We start from the raw sequence: 24,670 nt of genomic DNA on the forward strand, positions 1-24,670 counted from the left end.
CTAGTAGCTATGTGAATCGTGACATAGGATTGCATAATTTCAGTACAATCTCCAAAGAACAGCCTTCTGTATATGTAAAAGCACCCTAGGGGTCCTTTTATTCACGCGTGCTTTTATCAAGGCAGTGACTCGGTAAAATTTCTATAGCCTACGCAGGCAAAAGCAATGAAGCAATATTATAGGTTACATAAAAAACAATATTCGTCCCTCTGTAGCGGAACTTCCTGTACATAGTGGAGAGTCTTGCAAATATGCGCAGGACGTTATCCACTCCGTCAACAGCCATGACTAATAAAAAACGAAGAAACACTGCTTTCTGCAGCCGTTGACGTATAACAGCTTGTCATACTAAGAAAAAAATATTCGCACTGCATTTTGATCGAACAAGTGAATCAATATATAAAGATGACAAACGGGTGGCGAAAGTTTCAAAGCCAAGCACTAGCATTTTTTTTCCTTGGCCCATTGTGTCCACTTACACGTATATTCATGTAGCCTCAAGCGAGGGCACTAAAATCTCCTGCTGGTACGAATGGCAGACATTTCGAGCTTTAACGCTTTCGTCTTTCTCGTTACATTTCTCTATATTTTGACCCCTGTGCGAGGAGCGCGTCGGGCAACTGGTCTTGCGTCCATATTTCGCGTGGCGATTGAAGAAAGAGGTTACAGAGGGCCAGTTACTGTTCGCACTACTACTACTCGTCGCCCACAACACCAGGCGCAACAACCTCGTAATCCGTTCTGTGAGTACAACTCTTTCTTGTGTCCCTCGAAAAAGTGTATTTATTTATCTAAAGAACTGGCCCTACCACTAACGTGCAAAGCAGTAGCGGCAATGTCAAAGCACCACGGTTTCTTCTGCGACATATATATCGTGATTAAAACATCCCGCATTTAAGCCGCGGAATGTGTGGCTGCACACAGGAGGCACTGCTTTTTATTGTGCAAAAGCACTTAACAGAAACGAGGATTCGCTTTTGACAGCATTCACTGTTGCATGCATGAAAACGTCAATTGTAGTGGGTTGATATTCACACGTGCGCTTGCCTATCTTTATCGGGCGACCACGTTTCGCCGCCTAACAAATGTTATCGCACAGCGCGGGACGCGCCTGCATGTACCCGAAGTTTCTGGAGTGTTATCGATGCTTCTATCCGCTGTCTGTTGTCGCCGTACCTTGTGTTATCTGATTTCATGGCGTGACGCGAGTGGTGTTGAACTTTGCGGAAGGCACTTCGGCCCCAACAATTAGCACGGCACATTCGACGACTGCTGTATAAAAGGCGACGCGGTTGACCCGCTGTTCATATTTTGACGATCGCCGACTGTGTTCGCCGTTGTCGCCGTTCTTCAAGTGTAGCTTGTTTTGTGGCCACATGTTCGCTCAATAAAATGTAGTTTTGTCTTTCACAGTATTGCTACTGTGTTCTTCATACGTCACTCCACATGACAATATTGAGCAAGCCGGAATATTTCGTGCAATTTCATTTTTCAGGTGATTAGCATTGTTCACTTGTATAAAAAATACGCTTTTTTAATTTCTCTGTACGAAGTGTTCTTCAATAGGCTACAGGGCACGCTCACAAACATCTGTTTTTTAACCAATATGCCATTAAACATGACTCCTAAACCGCTGTGATGAAGTGTTCAAAAGTTAGGGCGTTGTGGTTTATTGAAGAATTTATGAAGGCGCATTTAGGGAGCCTAGAACTATAGATAGAAGCATGCGCAGATTCGCAGGCAAATTCAGGAAGTGTTAAATTTACAAGCGGAGGAGCCTGGGCGAGTTTGTATGAATTGGTGATGTGGCTGTACAGTGCGAAAAAGAACGTAACAGGGGCGATGTATACACAGGTTGCGCTCCCTTTTCTTCACATGTTTCCACGTTCTCTTTTCGCAATATACAGCAACATCGTGAACTGTTTATTAGGCTAGGCGTAAAACGTTACAGTTATATTTTTTATTCCTTGAATGCTATTGAATTGCTGCTGAGTCAGCTGTGACAAAACCCACTTGTGACAATGTGACAATAACCGCTTTGCCTTATCGTCTTCCGCCCGTCCGTCCGTCCGTCCATCCGTGTGCTATTAGTATTGTACTCAGACAATTTTTGAAGCAATACACATACTCAGAGAGCTAGCTAACAGGTTGCAACTTTTCAGATATATTGTAGAGCACTTGCACATCCACGTATGATCACTTCTTCCATTATACAGCATATTGCTTGCAATCTTCCTTAATTTTAACTTTAAAACAATTACGCAAGTTTCTTGTCTCAAATAAATAGTTGAATGCATGGGAAACTGAATGTATTTGATTTCAGGATATTCTTTGCGTCAGCTTTGGTGCAAATTGGAACTAATTTGATCTAGGCCACCATGTTGTCACGGACGACGAAGAGCCCCCGCGAAGTGTCTTTCGGGTAGTGCGAGTCAATGAGTCCTGGATAACGCATCAATATGCCAGCCTACCACGTGATATTACATTTTGATCTGAGTGTTTGAGGACACGGCTGCTTCTCTACGTACATGGACATCATGCCTTCCGCATCTGATTGTGGTATTCAAGCAAAACGAAAATATTTCTCATGCTCTCATGTTAGTGACACACCAGCCGACAATTGAACTGATTTGAACAGGAACTGTGTTCCTAAGTTGTCTTTTGACTTGCAGAGGTACGCTGGTGAGCCCCTCAAGGGCGTAGTTTTATATCGTGAAGTGCGCAACTAAAGATGCATATATTGAAAGCATGATTGTGTGCTTTCACAGCCGACAGCTCTCTCCGTGACAAATGGTAATCGGCAGAACCTCATCTCTTCGCCTTTTTCTTTCCTTCTACAAAGGCGACCCTTTTACCAACGTCGTTCCTAAAGACTGTATTGAACGTCGCAAACAGCTCCTTTCACCATTAATTCAGACAGACACTCAAAATAGGAGGCGAGGAATAAGGGGGGGGGGGGAGGGATGTGTTGGCCCAACCGCATACATAAGTATACACGTAATAATGAATTCCTCTGACAAGTGTGCGTGCCTAGCCGAAATCCCTATAGCGTGGTTACGCGTGGTAAAAGATCGAGCTGCAGGTATAAGCGTCTGGGTTCCCAAGGCACCGGCTGCCAAGGCAAGTCACGCGATGAAAGGAAGGTTCATTTACTGGAGTCACAATGATATTGTAGAAATGGTACGGTTCGCCGTCGACACTCATATACTGCCGACTGTTCACGTTGCAGAAAGTTCTTTGTTCGAAGCTTGAGTGCTTAAAAGAACCAGCTTTTGTTGTCGGTTGGACAATGACAATAAAATACAATAGATGAAATGAAGCTTCCATGTAAGAATATATTTAACCATGCCTTTAACAGAAAAAAAAAAAGCACAGCGCAGGTACCCGCCTCGATGATGTAGCATACGGTGTTTAAACCAGAAGGCGACAAACGCGGTGGTCAGGCTCTAACAGTCGTTTTATCTTAGTCGCGGGCGTATGTATGTGCTATTTAGCATGTGTCCCACGTAACTTGTGACCAAATATAAGAATATGCAATTGACACGTGGCTGGACAGAAGCAAGTAGTGTCGTTTGCCGTCGCTTGGAGCAAGCGAGACGATTGTTTTTATGCCCAACTATATAATTAGTTATTATTATTCAAGCAACTCATGAAAAAGTGTCCATTGAAAAATTACACACTGGGCTGAAAAATTCACGACACAGCTTTCTGCGGTGGAGTGCGTGCTACCTAAAAGTTCTTTTCTTGCTAACCTGAAAGAAAACGAGCTCCCTTTCCCAGAGCAGCTTAGCAGGGTAGCGAACTCGATCTTTATTCGAGGAGCGTAGTGTTTGGGGCTTGTAGGTCAATCATATAAAATTTTAAACTAGCGCGAAACACTCGGGACGGAAAGAAAGGTTACTTATTCACCGGTTAACCCCCCTCCTTTCGCATCTCATTTATCTCTCCCCTTACACACCTGTAATATATTACGGCTCCGCGAAAATGTACCAGACATGTCTTGTCCCCCAGGTTAGTTCCCAGGTTTATAAAAAAGTGCTTTTGAAAGTCATTTTCTACATATTGTGTCTTGAGGTAGATTGCTATTCGGTTCGGCGACATTTTTGCGATATGTTCTTTTTCCTTCCACGAACAAAATGCTATTTATTGTCAACGCTATTGACATTTGTATGTGGACTTTACTTCATTCAGGGCAATAGTGGGCGTCTCTTACGCAATACAGGGCCTGCACACGTATGCTATCAATGAATAATAATCTTGCCTCTACCATTATTTTGACAATACGTTTCCACAACTATGCCTACTTGTATCGCAGATAGCCAAGGAGCACAAGGGAGGAGAAATGCCATTAGTGGTTGACGTCAGTTCCGCACGGAAAACCAGCTTTCATATTGTCATAAAGTTCACTGCCAAACACAGTCCAGAAGAGCCCATCAAAAAAAAAAAAAGGTTCAACGTGGTAAGCTCAGGTAAATAAACGAGCAGCGTCTGGTCGCTCCATATCACCAAATTTAGACTTTTATCGCCCGCGAATTCACGGTGCGGGCCATATACTTCTCTGGCGTACCAGTTCTGCGTGTTCTTTTTTCTCTTTTTAAATACACTCTTTCTTGGCGCGTGTCCACCACTTCTCCGTAATGTGTATGCTTCAAGCCGCTTTCGAGAGTCATCCTGAATTTAGCGCAATCTAAAAATTAGCGCCGATCCCGAAGGCATATCTCGTACCGGTGGTACCGGTAGCGGTGATACCATCGTGTAGTAACAGTGCTTCTGGTGGAGTTGGTGGTGGTGGTACTAGTGGTATCGGTACTAATTGGGCGCCGCGTAGCACCGCGGGATTTCAGTGGTATCGTTACCGCTGGTACCACCTTGAAATAACACCGCCCGCTGGCGGTACCACCATGCGTTGTTTCACATTGAAAGGGGAGCGTTGTCACCTCCTCCCTTATTCCCAGCTATCGTTTTGAGACCCGGTCATTGAGACACTGCGCCTCTGGTCGGAGACGCCGACGCTGTCTCTTGGACCACTGCGCGCCCTTTATATAAATAAAACATGGTTCACAGACCCAATGCTTACCCCTAGATCGCTCAGGAAGACATTGCATTTCATCGACTTCACGGTGAATCACTGTACAACACATTTATTACTTTTTACCCGCAGAGTTGATTTTTGTCAAAGTTTCCCTTAGATTGCCGTTTCACTGAAACTACATTATCGTCCGATATGTTCAACTACCCAGGGGAGGCCACATGTTTTATGAGGTCGCCGTGTAAGTATATCCATCTCCACTACCCCTGCACATGCGCCCGTTCTGTTCTCTGCGGAAATGCGCAAGGAAAGAACCACCGATGCGTATTTATCCTTACAGTAGCAAATACACACGTTCAAGTGAATGATTTCTTTATCGCACCAAATTCATTTTTCAGGGTAGCAAAAAGAACAGTGGCCTCTTTCTACCATTTTTTTTCGCATGCAGCTCGAACGTCTTTGACTCTGGGGCTGGTGCATCAATAAAGTCATAGGAAGTTAGGTATCCCTATCCGTGGATGAATGCGAAACTGCGACGCCTTGCCGATAGCGACACGTCTAACGAAACGTAATGGTATTGTTTTCACTCTGACCTGCATCATTTCTCCCATCATGTGCCTCGGCTTCTTTCGCCTACTTGCGTGGACATTGAAAGGAGGCGGGAGCAGTTACTGACTGAGAAGTCCAAGCCTAACGTTCGTCCATCGGAGCGCATGAGAGAACTCAGCGAAATCACCGCACCGACTGGCAGTGGACCAGTGCCGTTAGCGCCTTCGCAGAGGGAGTGGCAGTATGGGAACGCTGTCATGATGAGCGGCATTGGAGCCAGCTATGGAGGAAGACGACGTTTAACGAACCAGCAGTGGCATGAACGTGTCTCAGTGGCCACGTGACTTTTTGTACGATGTCCCGCCACAAGGCCGAATTTTCCGCCTAAGGAGACATATAATGCTGTTGCATTAAAATTGTTTTTTCTTTGCGCTTTTGAACTGAAACTACAGAACACATCGGCCTCCAATATCTGCACGTAAATGTTTTTAAAAGTAAATACTAAAGGGTCAGAAATGTTTGCGGGGTGCATTTAGATCACTTCACGCATTTCGAATGTTAAAGGTGAAATATGGCGTGATGTGGCGGAAAGAGGAGGCGCCAGCTTTAGTCATTCTTTTCGGAAATAATACGTCAAACAAAGTAGCAGAGGTAGACTATAGAGATACCTAACGAGCCAAAATTTATTGGAGGCTGACTCGGGCGCATGTTTTCCTCCCATGCCCCTCAGTCACTCGTCCTTTCAACTCACGCAGATGTATCCGCAGCCTAAGCGGGCTTAGCTGGAGATGACAAGGTTCTCAACAGCCTACTTGTGATGGCGGCTAGCCTGCACACTTGGATTCAGAATCCTAGCGAGATAAGTAGTAACAGTCTACACTGGCGACCTCACTTCGGAGACAGTGTCAGTGCAAGCAACAATGCCATTGAAGTGATCTTCACATGACTTCAGCAATTTCATCACTTTGCTTAAGTAGTGAAGGTGGTTGTCTTCGCTAAAATATTATTTCTGGGTGGATAAATAGGCTTGCTCGCTGGTACTTGCCCCCAAAGTGCAAGTCTGCTGGGCACGTTCTGATTTTCCCTCTTGAAGATTCCTCTAAGACGGAAGCCTGAAGAAGAAGAAGGACGCCTCTGAATGAAAACATTGTTGGCACAGCATATGGCATCAGCTTATTTCAGCCGTCCGCCAACTTTTACTCGAAGATAAATTCGTCGAATTGAGGAAGCATGTTGACAAGGGAGCGCGCCGTCTTAATTTGTGACGAATAAAAAGACCACAAGCTCACTGTGGTTTACTACGGTATGTATGGTATTGTAAAATTTTATTGACATCCTTTGGAAGGCGCGTCAGCACGTAGCGGGCCGCTCCCGCGTGCCGTATAATTGATGCCCTCGCTTGCTTTTTAGCGCAAAGTCATTGCAAATAATTGCTGAGCGAAATTTGTGATGTGGACTGAAAACAGTGTTCGGTGGTTATAGAGTTACGAGCGTGTGCTTGTCATGCGTTATTTGCAGTGATAAACACTTACGCATGGAAATCCACGAGTTCTACAGAGTAACTACTTGTAGCTGCAGCACAGTTAGCCAAGTATTGCTTTTGATTTCATGTTTTGCGTCGAATTACGGCTATATAATAGTTCGGAAAAGTAAACTGATACATGCAAGAGTAAACGAAAGACGCGCGAAAAATAAATCCGCCAAATTATGACTGTCCCTAATGCAATAGTTGAGCGCAGCTCCACACGTGTTTTCACTTCGCCATATATTGATTGGCCGGCGGAGACAGCCTGGCGCTTGCGGCACGCTCCAAATGGAGCTAAGTGTGACGCGACTACCTCGCACGTCGGAAGATCGCGAAAGACAGCGCGCGGCTAACGCGTGAACGCGATTCACAGCAGCAGCCGCAGACACGGTGGCTGCTCAAGCAGCGCTTTGGTGAACGGACGACGCGTACAGTGCATCTATTCTCTCACCCGTGGATGGAGCGGAGACGAGATTGTCCATCGAGGCACCCTAAAATCGCGCACTACTCTGGCGCCATCTCGTAGCCATCGTCGCTATAGGTCATCTTGCGCGACACGACGGTGTTCTTCTTACGCTTTAGGCGTACCCTCATCCTTGTATTATGCTTCATGGTACCGCTGCACTCTCCGCCTTCGCTTTTGTCCTAGCGCTATCTTTGCTCTCGCCGTATTTCATCGCCCGCTGCGCTCCCCGTTCGCTCTCATCTTGCACTGTGCTCGTTCGCTCCTGTAGGAGGTACGACGCCGAAGTTCACCCCAGGAACGGGCGCCTGAGACCTGCGCTATAAAACGAACTCGTGCACAGAGACTCCGAAGCGCACACCCGAAACCATATGAAGAGCCAAATTTCGCAGGGAGCTGGACATTGTAGGCAATCTGAAAGCAACATATGTATTAATGTGGGGGCAAAAGTAGAAATATGGGGAGAATTACCTGCATTGGTGAGAAATTGCGTCGGTTTGGTAACTGTAAGCTTGCTCGGACTAATCTCGCGGCTTCATAGAAGCGTCGCGAGAGCGCAACTACGTTTGTAATGCAGAAATGTGCTACGAATAGAGCGCATACCTTCGATAACACGCTGACGAAATTAGAATTCTGTACCGCAAGTGTGGAAGCAACGAAATGTCGATGTTTTACTACAACGCTTGACGCGTCAAGAACCTAACCATTGTATTGGCCTGATAATTTGGAAGACGTGTATTTGGAAATAAAAAGTAGTTTGCAAGTGTCTATCCGAGTTAGCAGCATCGCTGAAACTCGGATCTGATTCTGCATGATTGCGCAAGCATGACGATTTTTCACAATGTCGCATTGTCAGTACGCGCCCTAACAAAATGAAAGCTTTACTGCACAAACCCTGCTTCCCAAATTTTTAGTTCGTGATTACAAACCAGTTAAATAAGCCGCAGTTGCTCTACTCACCTTTCAGACACACGAGACGTTCGAAGGCTGTCACCTGTCCCGTTTAATCTTCCTTATCCGTAGAAGAAGTCTTTTTTTTTAATCTCTCGGGAATGAAACAAATCGCCAGATATTCCCCGAATTATTATAGCACTGCGGCACCCATCACCCAGTGATTTTTCTAAGTTCACAACACGGCCGGCAGGGCGTGAGACGACTGCTAACCACATACGAGTACGAAGGCTGTCGGAGGTAGAATACAAAATGGCGAAGCCTGCCCAGAAAACTCGTTTCCCAGTGGTTTTGTCGGCAGCAACCCCTTCAAGCCATGTCGCCACCCCACACGGAGCAGGGCAGGAGGTGCGCATTGTGGCACCCTAATGCAAGCGAATGGTCAGTCACGACATTTCTCATTTTTCGTGGACCTCCTTTATCAGCTGGAAAAAAGAATAAACGTTCAAAAATAACCTGACATAAGACATGCCAGTTTTAAGCTTCTTTCAATTTTCTACGAATTCTTCATTAACAGAACACCATTCAAAGCTGTATATTGTTACGCGAACGAAGGATTAACAAGTGGAGACTATTTACAAAGTATATTTACAAAGAATAATGCAGCGCTGGCTAGTTCAGCGGACAGCTCTAGAGCCAGGGAGCGTGCGTTCTCTTCGTCGGGGCGCCCGCGTGCATCATCCACAAGAAACACGCAATATGCACATATCATTATCCCCGGCAGCGCAAGCATCGTCCCGGTGCGTCTAAATATTGGTGATAACAGTAGAGTAATATGGTTTGAGGTTTGCGATATGCACAACGTCCATGGAATTCGAGGCAGATCAGGCACTCGCACTGACTGGGGCAATTTCGCCGGTAACTGGAGTCACAGCACGCAGCACGGGATATGGGCATCTATACCGAGACAGGAGTTTTCCTGACAGGCCAACGTGACGAGAAGGGGATCACAGGAGTACCCGAGATCCACGTGAAAAGTGGACGTCTCTATGTTGGCGATTGTACAAGCGCCGTTGCTTCTCTTGCGAAGTCACGATGTGAGCGAGGGAAAATTCGCGTGCTAGGTCTGCCCTGGTGATGGCGCCAAGTGGTGATGCCGCGAAGAATTATACGCAAAAGTGGCATAGGGTAGGGCAAGGTCCCAATAAGTATGGTTGCATAACTGAACGTTTTTAGCGCACGAAAAGGGACGCGAGACAGTGACAAGACGCGGACACAGCGCTACCTTCCAACAATTGTTTTATTCCTCGAAGCGGTACACATATATATAGGTAACAGATACCACCGTACGCATGCGCATATGTACGGATTTCTATTCAAATTAGACAGCAACGAGACATGGGTAATGGAAAGTTAAGATGATATCGAAGATGAAAAAACAACCATGCATAGCCAAAAAAAAAAGATTTTTTTGTAATTGCACAATTAAAATGTCATCTCCATCAGGCCACCCTCTGTGTCACGTTCAAAAAATCGAATTCTTTTTTGAAAGATCGATTGAAGGAGCGCTAACACAAGCGCTCCCCAAACTAGCGATCTTCGCCGCTTCAATAATCTCACGTGTTGTTTGCGTTGGGCTTCTTACTATCACCGTGCACTGTTTATCAATGGGACTGTACCCATGCTTTCTGCAGTGAAAAGCCAGATGCCCCAACCCTCCAGTTCGCACACTGTTTGCGTGATCACGCAACCTATCATTTACGCACCTTCCGGTTTGGCCGATGTATTTTTTTTTGCCGCACGACAGGGGCAGTTCATTAATGATATTGTTCTTACAAAGATCGTAGCATTCCTTGTGATTTGTCCGGCAACTGGCCTTCTCATATCCACAGTAGCTGGCCTTGCACAATTTGGACAGCTTGATTGGCGCTGAAAAGATGACGCTCACATTTGCGGTATTACCAATCTTCTTCAGTCTGTGCGAAATGTCGTGGATGTACCGTATGACTGCGCGTTTCTGCTTCACTCGCGCACTTTCCGGTGAAGTAAACTGCTCATCCTGTCCCCCGCGTTTTGCCGTTTTAAGGAGACCTTCGGCCACAGGTGTGATAATATGCTGCGGAAAACCAGCCTGTTTCAGGCGATGCACTTGCGCCAGAAAACTGGATAAAGACTTGTGAGAGAGAGAGAGAGGGAAACAACTTAACTGGTCCATTATGAAATGAAACGCGTTAAGCGTCTGATGGGGTGGCTCCCTCTTCGCGGGCTCCATATGCTTCCAGGGCCGCCTGGCCCCTGTGGATCAGTCGGAGCTGGTCTTCCACGGCGGGGCTGGACAGCATGATCTCACATCGCTCGTAAAGGGTGGGGATAGCAGGGGGGTTAGTTATGGGTATAGGTGGGGAATGGTCAATGGAAAAATTGCACTCTCCTATGACGTGCCGAAGGGTGCCTAATGTATTGCAGTGAGGACATGTGTTCTTGTATCTCTCTGGGTATATTTTGTTCTGGAGGCAGGGGTGGGGAAAGGATCCTGCCTGGATTTGCCTCTATATTGTTTGTTCGGCTCTGGTCAAGGAGTGGTGGGGGTGCGGGAATGTCTCCCTGCCGTCCTGTATTATTTTACTATATCTCTGTAATTTGTGATGGGTTGCCATCCCCTTGCCTCCTCCTCGTTGGCCCGGGAGTTTAGCGCTCGGGCCTGCTGATGAGCATATTCATTGGTGATAGGAAGAAGCCCAACGCAAACAACACTTGAGATTATTGAAGCGGCGAAAATCGCTAGTTTGGGGAGTGCTTGTGTTAGCGCCGCCTTCAACCGATCTTTCAAAAAAAGAAAGAATTCGGTTTTTTAAACGTGACACAGAGGGTGGCCTGATGGAGATGACATTTTAATCTTGTAATTACAAAAAAAAATTTTTTGGCTATGCATGGTCGTTTTTTCATGTTCAATATCATCTTAAGTTTCTATTACACATGTGTCGTTGCTGTATGATTTGATTAGAAAGCAGTACATATGCGCATGCGTACGGTGGCATCTGTTACCTATATATGTGTGTACCGCTTCGTGGAATAAAACAATTGTTGGAAGTTAGCGCTGTGTACGCGTCTTGCCACTGTCTCGCGTCCCTTTTCGTGCGCTCAAATACCTCACTTATGGAATACCAACACGCCCTAACCTACGCTCTTCCAGAATGGTTGGACGAGTCATACGTCGTAAGCATGTCTCTTAGGGTACAATTCAGACGCTACGTGAGACCATTAGTCTGTGGATGGTAAGACGTAGTGAGCTCGTGCTTAGTTGAGGAAGACTGCAGGATGTCGGCGATGACTTTAGGAAGAAATGACCCACCACGGTCAGCGAACAGTTGGTGTGGAGCGCCATGCTGCAAATCACGTCGCGCAAAAGAAAATCGGCGACATCTGTGGCGCAGCTCGTAGGAAGGGCTCTGGTGATGGCGTAGCGTGTGGCGTAATCTGTCCCCACAGCGACCCACTTGTTGCCAGACGTGGATAGAGGAAAAGGCCAAGTAAGTCCAAGCCAACGCGAAAGAGTGGCTCCGAAGAAATGTCGAGCGGTTGAAGGCGCCGGGCAGGCAGCGTCGATGGTGTTTTTCGGCGCTGGCATTAATCGCACGCAGCAACGTATTTCCGGATGGAGCGGGCAAGGCCTGGTCAAAAGAAGCGTCGGCGAATCCGGTCGTAGGTGCAGGAGACGCCAAGGTGACCTACCGTTGGTAAATCGTGAAGTTCTTGGAGAACAGCTCACCGGAGGTGCTTAAGAATGACAAAAAGTTGGGCAGGACCGTCGAGGGGGATTAATAAACCATCCCGGCGAACAAACGGGTGAAGGGACGAGTCAGAAGCCGAAGATTCCAAGCCACCAATGATGGCGCGCAAGGTGGCATCACGGCGCTGCTCGTCGGCAACGTGTAGAAGCTGAGAAACGGAGAAAACGCAAGCTTCGGCTTCGGGGTCAGGGTCGGCGGGCTGGTCGTCCACTGGATAGCGTACTACCTGGTCAGCGTCTTCATGTAATGGTCCCGACTCGTACTCTACTGCATAGGAATGTTCTTGCAGCCGCAAAGCCCAACGACCAAGCCAGCGGGTAGGATCCTTGACTGAGGAAAGCTAGCAGAGCGGGTGGTGGCCCATGGTGACAAAGAGCGTGCCATTCAAGTAACGCCCAGATGAGAGCCAGGCATTAATGACCTGTAAGCGAATAGTTGCGCTCCGTTGCTGTGAGGAGGCGGCTAGCGTAGGCGATAACACGATCTTGACCCTGTTGGCGCTGGGCTAAGACGACTCCGATACCGGGACCACACCCATTGGTACGCAAATCTGTCGGAGAGGATGGTGGAAAGTGGGCCAGTATAGGTGGCGTGGTGAGAATGTTGGTGAGCTGGGCAAACGCGGCAGTTTGAGCGGGGCCCCACGTAAACGGCACGTCCTTCTTCAGACGATCAGTAAGCCGTCGGGCAATCGCTGCGAAATCCTCAACCAAGCGTCGGAAGTACGAGCAGAGTTTCACAAAACTTAGGACGTCTTTGACAGACTGAGGTACAGTAAGAAACGTGACAGCGCGAATTTTCTCATGGTCTGCTTGAATACCGGAAGCGTCGACGAGGTGGCCCCGCACTGTAATCTCCCGACGACCGAAGTGATACTTCAATGAATTCAGTTGCAGCCCAGGCTCGCGGCAGACTTGAAGAACAGCTGATAAGCGCGCAAGGTGTGCCTCAAATGCAGGCGAAAATACGAAAACGTCGTCTAGTTAACAGAGCGTGTGGACCATTTTAACCCTTGAAGCAGAGTCCATCATACCTTCGAACGTTGCTGGGCATTGCATAGACTGAATGACATAACTTTGAATTGATACAGACCATCAGGGGTGACGAACGCAGTCTTCTCTTGGTCCTTTTCATCCACAGAAATTTGCCAATAACCAGACCGAAGGTCAGTTGATGAAAAGTATTTGGCAGTGTTAAAACAATCGAGAGCGTCCTCAATGTGAGGCAAGGGGCAGACGTCTTTCTTAGTAATGCGGTTCAGATGACGACAATCTACACAGAAACGCCATGCGCCATCTTTCTTTTTAACAAGTACCGTGGGCGAGGCCCAAGGGCTCGACGATGGTTCAACAATATCTTTGGGAAGCATCTTGTTCCCTTCATCTTGAATAACCTTGCGCTCTGAAACAGAAACTCGACATGCCCGGCGACGAATAGTACTGGTATCAATAGTATTTATGTGATGCTTAACAATTGAAGTCTGGCCCAATTGGCGATTGTTGAGGTCGAAGATGTCGTGGTAGGAAACCAAAAGGCGACAAAGAGCTGCTGCTTGTTCAGGCAAGAGGTCCGCAGCAATCATGGGGCGAATGTTGCGTCAGGGTAAAAGCTTCCTTTCGACATGGTGAAGAATCTGAGCAGACGTCTATTGAAAACGTCGTGACGTGATCATCTCGCATAACACGCAGCGTTGCAACCGATATGCCTTGGGGTATATCTTCCTTTGTCAGGCCAAAACTGAGGACAGGGAGGCATGTCTGGTTATCGGCGACGGTGACGACGGAGTGGGGAACAGTGATATTGTGCATTAAAAAGTATATCAGGAACAGGTGTGGAGACGTAATCACCATCGGGCAAAGGAAAAGTCAAGGCTTTAGGCGGCAGGCGGACGAAGGCGGTCGTACTAACTTTGCTTGGCAGTTCGGCACGAATATGCGCGAGTAGAGGAAGTTCGAGGCAAAGAGTACCGGTAGAACAGTCGATCAAAGCTGAATGCACCGTGAGAATGTCGAGTCCGAGGATTAGGTCATGGGGACTATTGGTCAGCACTGTAAAAAAACAGGGACGTGGTGGTCGGCGATACTGATGCGGAAAGTACACATTCCAGTGACGTCAAGCGTGCTACAATCGGCCACGCGTACGGCTCGAGTAGTAGGAGGTGTGAGAACCCTCTTCAGTCGACGACAGAGTTTACAACTCATTATGGACACCTTGATTCCTGTATATATTTACATTGTCAAAGGGATACCATCGAACTGAACATCAAGTAAGTTCTGATTGGTTGGGAGCGTCACTGGAAGATTTCTCCAGCATAAGGGTAGGGTCCCTGCGGTTCTTTTCGCTATGACGCTCATACAGGTTGAGGCAGTCCTCAACGTAGACATTATCTTGGCCGGAAATATGCCAGGATCACGGGAGTTGGTAACCGTAACGAAGGTTGTTGCCGGGATCGCAGGAGTCGACGCAGACGAGGTGTCATCCCCGGGAGCCATGGTGGAATGCAGGACGGTGCGACCGCTGCGGAGCGCCGTGGCGAGGACGGGGAACGGCGCCCTCCACCAAAATTTTACGCGAACGAAGGATTAACTGGATATTATTTACAAATTATATTTACAAAGAATAATGTAGCGCTGGCAAGTTCAGCCGTCAGCTCGAGAGCCAGGGAGCGTTCGTCGTCTTCGTCGGGGCGCCCACGTGCATCATCAACAAGAATCACGTAATACGCATGTATGAATATAAAGACCTTAGTTGATCGTAATTAGTAAATAATGTAATGAGTGGCATCAACAATTATTTACTGGCAGCTTGTCTATTCGACTGTGAACAATATGCACTTGGGTATCTTGGCGGAGAGTGGCCCATCTTCTTTTTTTATATTTCAGAGCCATTCCATTCTGTGAAGGTAGATGACCAGCGGAGCTGTGTCAGCTCACAAGTGTACTTGTTCATCGGACTCGTATGAGCGCTTCAAGCCGTCGCAAGACGGATCGCTCGACTGCACGGAGAAAAAGCAAAAGTGATGCTGCAAACTTCAGCCGGGAGTTCAAGCACATCAACAAGGACACGTTGATCGCTTACATTGACGAAATTGTGTAAACAAGCAATGCGTTTGACCTATGGGATTCTGCGATATCTACATCCATGACAATAGTTCCCAAACCAGACTTCGACAGACACCCTAACCTCCCCATGAGTAAACTGTAACATCTCAGAAGTCTTCTCCGACAATACAAAGACTGCTTTTTGACGTCAACTGGGCTTCGACAGAGACCAGTTGCAAAATATAGCAAAATAACCGAAGTATGTGCAGCTTTTCTGTAGACGCACCCACTATCGCCTCAAGCGCCCACGGCACGAAGCTAGCGCGGTTTGAATGGAACGAGTGGGTTTTTCGCAAAGAATTAAAGCTGCAAGTCGACTAATGAGGAAGGTTACGGTTTGTCAGTTACGGTTACGTTATTTACCTCAGTTACGGTTTGCAAGAGCGTTTAATGGGAAAATCTTTGTTTGCATGGCTCTTACAGAAGCATGTTTCATCAATATATGTTCGCTCGACTAGATAATCTCGATGATGGACTCCAAACTGCTCATTTTCTTTAGCCACCTAAGATCAATTATTGAAAATGTATTTAACCTAATTTCGTTAGTTACGCACACACCTTCTCAACTTATTCCGAATCTAGTGGGTACCAATATGAACACACGATTGATAAAATGATGTCACCAATATTTGTATTGACTTAGCAGTTTTCTTTGTTGCACCTAAAAGCAGCCGGCGTATTGATAGTGCAGTTAGATTCTTATAAAGAAAGTGTGAAAGCTTGCACAGGTTATCTTCACACAAATCAAGTTCGTGAGCTTAAAGACATGTGCCCAACTGTGCACTTCTGCCTTTATAACCGATTCTCCAACATTATACAATAATCACCTCAGTGCTACGGTATATCACACAAGGTGGGCGAGAATATCGTGAGATCTCCCGACCAGATTTTTGAGCGTTGGTGGCATGCTCGGTTTCTTGGAATCATCAGGAATAAAAATAGCTGCCGGGGGAAAAGCATTGGAGAAATTTCAAGTTTTTTTCGTAACACATGGGCCAGCGCGGATTTGTACGTTGGAGCAAAAAATACTGAAATATTAAGATGAGCGTGTTGCTGCTAATATTTTGGCTGTTTATGTTAAGATCTAAGGAAAAAAAATACTGTGATTTTGTGACAATTAATGTTGGCATACCTACAGTCACGTGAAATATGAGCTTGGACACAGTACCCTTGGTGCAACTGGCCCCTGAACTACAGGGCTACATTAAACCACGAAATGCTGGTTTCATAAATACCAGTAATCGGAAAATGTTTAGGTCTTGAATCTTTGGTATGTCGGTGCCGCTGTGCAGCCTTTGGGCCATTTCTACCACGAGTACTATGTGACAGATAATATTTAAAGCAACTGTGCAATATTATTTTTTATTTTTTTGGGTAGCTTTCCTTAGCGTCTAACCATTGTTCCAAAGTTATCGATCAGCTGAAAACGCGCCTGCTTGTATTTCTCATATCGAGAATGTTGTCGTGAATTCAATAGCGAGTGTTATTTAATTAGACTGCACACGTCAAGCGAATATTGGCGTACGTTCTCGATCACATATGGGCGCCCTTAGTTTGCGTGCAAGATACGAGCATTCCAACTTGATGAACTGATGCCTTGATTCGTAGGTACATCAGATTCAGAGGAAGCACTAGTTTGCGCACATACATCGTTGTCTTTGAGCGTTATTTTTTTTTCAGTGCAAGGCCGCCCTATAATGAGTTAGGTTCGTGGGTCTCTCCTATGTAATTGCCTTGTTCTTCGCATCGCTACAACGTGACGGTGTAGGCGTGCTACATTTTCAATACTTTGAAATGGATGCGGACTTTTCTTTTGCGTGTGCGTTTCCACATTTAACACATTAAATTATTATTATAACTGATTAATTTAAGAGGTTGTAAAAGAAAGCAACCTTATATTAACAGGAGGGCTTAATAAAAAGAAATGCTTATTATTAGGCCTTGACCTCATCGCAGGGAAGCAAATTTCAACAAAATCATCCTTATGGTAATTAAAGGACTATCCGCATGAAAATGTTTCATCCGAGTTGCTACTTTTCAAGGTGATACCGACTTGAAATTGGTTCGTATCGTAGGTCCTTGAGATATGTGCAACCGTGGAACAAAGGGTTATTCCGAGTTTTTCGTTTCGGGAAGGCGTGTTACTCTCCTACCCGTCACTCCGGTTCTCAGCCACGCGTAAGACGGAAGTGCTGCTTAAAAAAAGCGTTGTTAGCAGGAGGTCGCGGGATTGAATTCCTGCCACGGCGGCCTCGTTTCGATGGGGGCGATATGCAAAAACACCCCTGTACTTAGATTTAGATGGATGGTAAAGAACCCCAGGTGGTCCAACTTTCCGGCGTTGGCCACTATGGCGTGCCTACTAATTTGATTGTGATTCAACACGTACAGCCCCGTAATTTTCCAACACTTCTGCCGCGATCCGATTTGCCTTGTGAGGCAACGACAAGAATATGCCTTCTCATAGGTTATAAGCAATGGCGCACAACAACGCCGCAAACACGCCACCCTGTATGTTCTCTGTACTACGCAGGCAATTATCGGCCTATTTCACTAACCAGTATCCCATGCAAAATATTCGAACATATCCTATAATCACAGCTTGCTAACTTTCTGGAGTTTAACTCATTTTTTTCAAGTTCACAGCATGGCTTTCACAGCATTCTTGTGAAACGCAGCCTGCTTCCTTCATACATAAACTACACCTAATTCTCGATACTCGTTCAATGGCAGATTGCATTTTCCTGGACTATTCCAAAGCTTTTCATAAAGCGTGTCACAGACTGCTACTTCACAAACTACAGCTCATGAACAATAGACCCCAAACCTCTGGCTTGGATTGAGTGTTTCCTTAATAACGGTTCGCAATACGTGTCAGCTAATAACCTTAACTCTCACTCAAACCCTGTTCATTCCGGCGTCCCACAAGGCTCCGTACTCGGGCCTCTTCTTTTTCTAATTTACATCAACGATTTGCCTTCTTCTGTTTCCTCTCATATCCATTTATTTGCAGATGACTGCGTAATTTTTCGAGAAATAACAAGCAGTGACGATGTAACCGCTCTTCAGACTGACCTGAACGCTATTTCATTGTGGTGTAAAACATGGATAATGCAACCTAACATCACAAAATGTGAATCTCTTCGCGCATCCAGAACTTGCAACAGTGCCCCCACTTATTCCTTAGATCATGTCCTCTTAGAATCGGTAGGCTCGTACAAGTACCTTGGTGTAAACATCACTTCCACTCTCACTTGGTCTGTACATATCACATACATAATTAACAATGTTAATCGTATATATATATGCTTAGTTACATCCGCCGCAACTTTTCTAAAGCGCCCTCACCCCTCAAGCAGCTGTTGTACAAAACGTTAATACGTTCGAAGCTCTAGTATGCCGCATCCATCTGGGACCCTCATCATGAAAACCTAATGCATTCACTAGAAATGGTCCAAAGTAACTCGGTTCGCTTCACTCTTTCCAACTATAACAGGACCGCTAGCATATCTTGAATGAAATCAAGCCTTAATCTACCATCCCTAACCTCACGTCGCAAAGCGTTTCGTATTTGTTTGTTCCACAAGGTGTTTCATCATCCACACTTGCGTAGCGAATTAATCCCTCCCCCACGTCCCCTATCATCGCGATTAGATCATGCCTACAAGGTCGGCGTCCCATTTTGCAAAACTAACGCTTTCTTTCAGTCATTTATAATCTCGTACCGCAGGATTTGGAGCCGGCACACTTGCCGACATGACGGTAATGCCGCTGTTGCTGGTGCAGGTACCTTTGGTCCTTGTCTTGGCGGTTCGTCTCGAAGCAGCGGAACACGGGGCATGGCCTTTTTCGTCGGAGCCCTGGATAACATCTGCAATATCGCGGCTATCGTCCACCCGTGTGCATGAATCGTCATCTACCGTTGGCAGCATGCGTGGTGCGAACGGTGGATGTATCAGCGAGGACCGACCAATCGACTTCGACCAACAGGATCCACGTGATGCCGATCAAGGGTATACAGACACTCGGCACGATGGCTTCGTGGGATTTGGGGCCGGCACACTTGCCGACATGACGCTAATACCGCTGTATCTGGTGCAGGTACCTTTGGTCCTTGTCTCGGCGGTTCGTCTCGAAGCAGCGGAACACGGGGCATGGCCTTTTTCGTCGGAGCCCTGGATAACATCTGCAATATCTCGGCTATCGTCCACCCGTGTGCATGAATAGTCATCTATCGTTGGCAGTATGCGTGGTGCGAACGGTGGATGGATCAGCGAGGACCGACCAATCGACTTCGACCAACAGGACCCACGTGATGCCGATCAAGGCTATATAGACACTCGGCACGATGGCTTCGTGGGATTTTGGGCCGGCACACTTGCCGACATGACGCTAATGTCGCTGTTGCTGGTGCAGGTTAGTCATTACTATCCATCTGAATCGCAGAAGCTAGTGTGTGCGTTGCCGGCTCCTCCCACGATGCCAACTGTTTGTAACGAAAATCGCGGATACAGCATGCACAGATTGCGTCTGAAGGGATTCCATTTATTTTCCAACAGAGCGCTCTACTTGATTTTGTTGTTAATACTCGCGGGGGACGTTGAACTAAATCCAGGGCCTACTAACACACCGGAGATGGAACTGCTGCAATGTTGGCGCAGTGGGCAGGAAACTTCAATTTCAAAGTTAAACGGCATCGAAGCCAGGTTCTAAAGGGATGAGAACATGCTGATGGAAGTGAAAAATAATCTTAGCCAAACTCAGAACCAGATAAAGGACATCAGTATGATTGCTACAGAACAGGCAGCTATAATACGGCATCTCATGCAACAGGTAAACGATTTGCAGAAGAAAACAAATGACCTAGAGAACAGAAGTCGCCGCAAAAATCTTGTTTTCTATTGTGTTGATGATAAACCCTCAGAATCATAGGCTGAATCCGAAGCTATGGTAAAGAATATTTGTAAAACGAGCCTTGGAATTGAACTCGGGTCTCTGGAAAGGGCACACCGCTTAGGCAGCTATAAAGAAAATAGAAAAATACCAATTATAGTTGAAGTTTTCTTGTACAAAGGCCGTCAGGCAGTGCTTCTTAATGCTAAAAAATTTAAGGATTCGCAGTACAGCGTTGGCGAAGATTACTCACCTGAAACAAGAAGTACTAGGTAGACGTTATGGGAATACGCTAAGGCAAAAAGAGAGGATAAGAACAATAAAGTAAAACTGAATTTCGACAAACTGATTATCAACGGCAGGGCTTTCAGCTGGGATGAAGACAAAGAGGTCGTGCCATTGCGTAGGCAGTGAGAGACCAGAAAAAAGCAGAAGTACCAATGTCGACGACTCGTTGCTGTCGTCGTGAACTGCCGAAGCGTAGTTAATAAAACAGCCGAGCTTTCTGGGTTGATAGAAAGTGTTGACGCTGACATAGTCGTTGGCACCGAATTTTGGTTAAAGCCTTCAATTGCTGATAGTGAGGTGTTTCCAGAAAACTACGTCGTCTATCGCAAAGATAGGCCCACTGCAGGTGGGGGTGTCTTTTTGCTTGTTCATTCATCACTACAGGCTTCAGCAATTGATTACAAGTGCAATGCACTGGAGTCTGTATGGTGCAAGATAGTCCTATCTGATAATTTTACGTTCATTGTTGGGGTAGTTTATCGCTCGCCCAGCTCGGATATCAGCACAGTGCAAACATTATATGAAATTCTCACAGAGGCGTCAGCTCAGACGATACTTCTTTGGGGGGGATTTTAATCTGCCTGGGTTATCTTGGTGCAATGATAGGTGTATAAGTTCTGGCGGGCGCATGAACCTTGCGATGGAAAATATCATAGACGCGTTTGGTCTGACGCAGTACATTACCGATCCTACTCGCAATGGCGCTGTGTTAGACTTGCTGTTTTGTAACTCGCCGGATTTCATAAGAAATGTGAATTTCATTCCGAGAATTACCGACCATCTGGCTGCTGTGGCCGGTATCCATAAAGAAAAAAACCGTGCGAAGTTATCCACGAGTAGAAGGGTCTATTTTTATGAAAAGGGTGACTACGATGCAATTTCTTTTCTGTTTTCGAGTGCTTATCTGAGGAGCGTAATTTGCACGATATATGGGACAATTTCAAGAATATGTTGTTCGAGCTGGTAAGTGTACATATCCCCAATGTTGATTCTTCACGGCTTAAAAAGCACAAACAGTCATGGGTAACAACACATATACTAAAGCTTATCAAGAAAGGGATGAGGGCATTTAACACACTGAAGAAAAGCAAATCAGCTGCTCATTTTACAAAACTACATACGATTACACGCGAATATAAGCTAAAAATAGGAAAAGCTAAAGATGACTACTTCAGCGAGCTGAGCAACAAAATGAAATCAAACCCTAAAATGTTTTGGAAGTACTTAAAACAGTGTGGATCAGATTCCTTCGGAACACAGGAGTTAAATTATAATGGTAAAATAATTATGTAAGACTAAGATAAAGCTGCCTGCCTAAACAACTTTTTTCATTCGGTATTCTTACCCAACCACACCTGTCGTATTCATCCACCTACAACTAATATTTCGCCTATGCTTCCTGTTGAGCTTAGTGTTAATGGAATTGGAAAAACTATTGAAAGATATTGATAAGAGTAAATCTAGTGGTCCGGATGGAATTTCTCCACGTGCACTCAAACGTTGCGCTGGGCGAATTTCTATGTACCTTTATTTAATTTCTGAAAAATCTTTATCGACAGGTATTTTACCTCATGACTGGAAAATTGCACACGTTGTTCCGATACATAAAGGTGGGTCCAAAAAGACGTTGGTAACTACAGGCAAATATCACTTACGTCTATCCCGTGTAAAATACTTGAACATATCTCATATAAACAAATACTAAATCATCTAAGTAAGCATAAGGTACTAATTAACGAGCAGCATGGATTTCGTAGGGGACTATCTTGCACAACACAACTAGTTGAGTTTTATCATGACATAATATCCAGCGTAGATGAAGGACAGGTAGACGGTGTGTTCCTGGATTTTCGGAAAGCCTTCGACATGGTATCACATTCACTCTTATGGTTTAAGCTTAATACCCTACACATTGATGCAACTGTTTTTAAATGGATTGAATGTTACCTTTCCCAAAGAAGGCAATCTGTAATACTGAATGGAAAATGCTCCGAATATGTAAATGTTACGTCAGGAGTCCCGCAGGGCTCCGTTCTGGGTCCGCTATTATATTTGATGTACATTCATGATATCTCTGCCGGAATTTCATCTTCTATACGGTTGTTTGCGGACGATTGTGTTGTGTACAAAAAAATTGCCCATCACAATGATACAATTGAACTTCAGAACGACTTATCAATCATTCATGATTGGTATACTAAATGGAAAATGACTTTGAACATAACAAAGTCTGTACATCTCTCATTTACTAAAACGAAGAAACCAAGTCAGTCACGGTATCATCTGAACAATGTACTATTGAAGCAATGCAGTACGTATAAGTATTTAGGTGTGCTACTGTGGTCTGAATGTTCGTGGAAACCACAGGTAGACAGTATCATAGCCAAAGCTGGTAAAGCTTTGAATTTCATTCAGAGAAACCTGCGATGTTCACATGCGAATTTAAAGCGTATGGCATACACAACTTGTGTTCGACCACTCTTAGAATATGGCTGTGTTGTGTGGGACCCCTACGAGGTAACCTTCATTGCCGCTCCAGAAAAAATAGAAAACCATGCTGCCAGGTTCGTCTTGGGGCGGTACGGAAAAAGGGAGAGCTGCACTGCAATGAAGGCTGAGCTAGGATGGGAATCACTTTCTGCCTGCCGCAATAAACTGAGATTAAAATTTCTATATTTGATTTACTATAATAAAACAGGAATTAATAGGGAAATTTACTTACAGAAACTTCATTACATTTCAAAACGAACTGATCATAGTTGCAAAATCCTCGAGTACCCTGCCAAGACGAACATGTATGCCAACGTATTTTTTGTTCGAACAATTAAACAGTGGAATAGGCTGACTGAAAAGCAAGTGCATTGTGTGAATGAAGATTTATTTTATTCCATGTTGTAGCCCCCTGCTGTAACGCCTTTGGGCGCTGCGGGGTAATTGATGAATAAAGAGATAAAGAGACTGGAATCGTCTTCCTGCACTGACAGCCACTATCAATGATTACCACCTTTTCAAGAACGCCTTAGCTAATATTGTATGAGTAGACACACCTGTTAACTTTTTATTGCAATACTCCTATTCCTTTTATCACACTTCCTATTTTTTTCTTGTTTTGTATGCCTGTAACCACTCCCCTCTTTAATGCCAATGGCCCTGGAGGTACATGAAATACAATAAAAAATAAATAAACAGCAGCCGTAAACGCAAGGTAACATTTACCATCAACTCATTAACCGTATTGCACCAAGCGCTGAAGAAATGAAACATTCCCAGTCACTATCCCCGCTAAATATCGGCAATAAAAGCAAACAGTACAGAAAACTTCGCTTTCATCGATTCGCGCAGTGCGTGGGATCCGGAGAATTTTATATATTATGAAATTATACGCTTAGCGATCGCGCTCATTAGTGGAATAGTTATATTTGAAGTGGGAAAAAGCAAGTGTCGGCTCCACGGTATATTTGCTTTAAACGGCTTCAATTCAATGGCCTTTGTGGGATTTCTGACTTCCATGGGAATGTAGTCGTCAAAATGGGATACAATTTGCTCTGACTTCAGAAAGTGGAGGAACTTCAAGGTGACGGAAGCTTGCAGATGGCCTTTTGGACTTTTGTTGTCCAAATTACTTTTGGACAAGCCTGGTCAAGGACCCATGCTATAGTTTTAACATCCATAAAGAATCACCCAAATTATGAACAGAGGCCTAAAATATGCGGGCTTCTTGGGAAATGCAAAACCAAACGAAATCTCCAGGACAGCAATTATGTAAATAAAAAAAAATATAAAATAGCTTAGGGATAAAAAAGCATAACGTACTTTGGCTGGGAGGCCCAGATTCGGGACAGATAAATTGGCTGTTGAAACAGTTCTGCTAAAATTTGTTTTTACGAAACAATACCAGCATGTGGACATGTATGGAGGAGAGGTCCATTAGGTCCTATGGCCGACACCAGCGCTTGGCAATTATCGGGTGATAACACATATAAATGAAATGAAATGAAAGTTTATTTTCCATCTTGTAAGGTACATATCTTGTAAAGTACAGATGGGGGGGGGGCATAAGAAATGCTGTCCATTGAACCGCTTGACAAGTCCACCATCCCTCATTTGGGCAGAGACAGCATCACTTTCTTTCATTCATTG

The 24,670-nt window shown here is 45.4% G+C and overlaps 1 long non-coding RNA gene across 2 annotated transcripts; it reads left to right on the forward strand.

Moving 5' to 3' along the window:
• Positions 1-497: 497 nt before the first annotated feature.
• Positions 498-23,826, forward strand: LOC142579915 (uncharacterized). Of its 2 annotated transcripts, XR_012827499.1 has the most exons (4): positions 498-743; positions 4,316-4,469; positions 19,136-19,362; positions 19,451-23,826. It is a non-coding gene; the product is annotated as an uncharacterized LOC142579915 (long non-coding RNA). The 2 variants fall into 2 exon arrangements; XR_012827500.1 differs by lacking the exons at positions 19,136-19,362; positions 19,451-23,826 and adding an exon at positions 15,131-15,698.
• The last annotated feature ends 844 nt before the right edge of the window (positions 23,827-24,670 follow it).

This window comes from Dermacentor variabilis, chromosome 4, assembly GCF_050947875.1.
Source record: "Dermacentor variabilis isolate Ectoservices chromosome 4, ASM5094787v1, whole genome shotgun sequence".
NCBI lineage: Eukaryota > Metazoa > Arthropoda > Arachnida > Ixodida > Ixodidae > Dermacentor > Dermacentor variabilis.